Genomic DNA, 409 nt, shown 5'->3' with positions numbered 1-409 from the left:
AAAAGATGCCATGATGATTCAAAAAATCAGAATCTACTTCTTAGTCTTCCCATGGAAAGATCTTTTCTGAGTTCAGTTCCGGAAAGGAAAGTCCATGTTTGGACTCTTAAGATATTAGGAAATGCTCAAAAAGAGATAACTAATTGCCATGGCAAATATTAATTTTAAAAGAAAGATATCAATATTAGTGTTATCAATATAGTGTTTTAGATGCCCAGTGATTCTGTTTTGGTTTACCTAAATTTTCAGAACATGCTTATATGCTGTATTTCCTATGCAATAAATTACTTTTCCATTATTTTTTCTGCATTATTCCTGCTTTAAAGAAGAAATATTGTAACAGACGATGTTTTACAGGTGGTCTGTTTTTCCTGGGTGTTAGAAAAGCCACTTTGGAGGTGTGTTCACA

The sequence above is a fragment of the Netta rufina genome, assembly GCF_964035555.1.
Source record: "Netta rufina genome assembly, chromosome: 4".
NCBI lineage: Eukaryota > Metazoa > Chordata > Aves > Anseriformes > Anatidae > Netta > Netta rufina.
The sequence above is the reverse complement of the archived record's forward strand: the minus strand, read 5'-3'. Positions refer to the sequence as shown.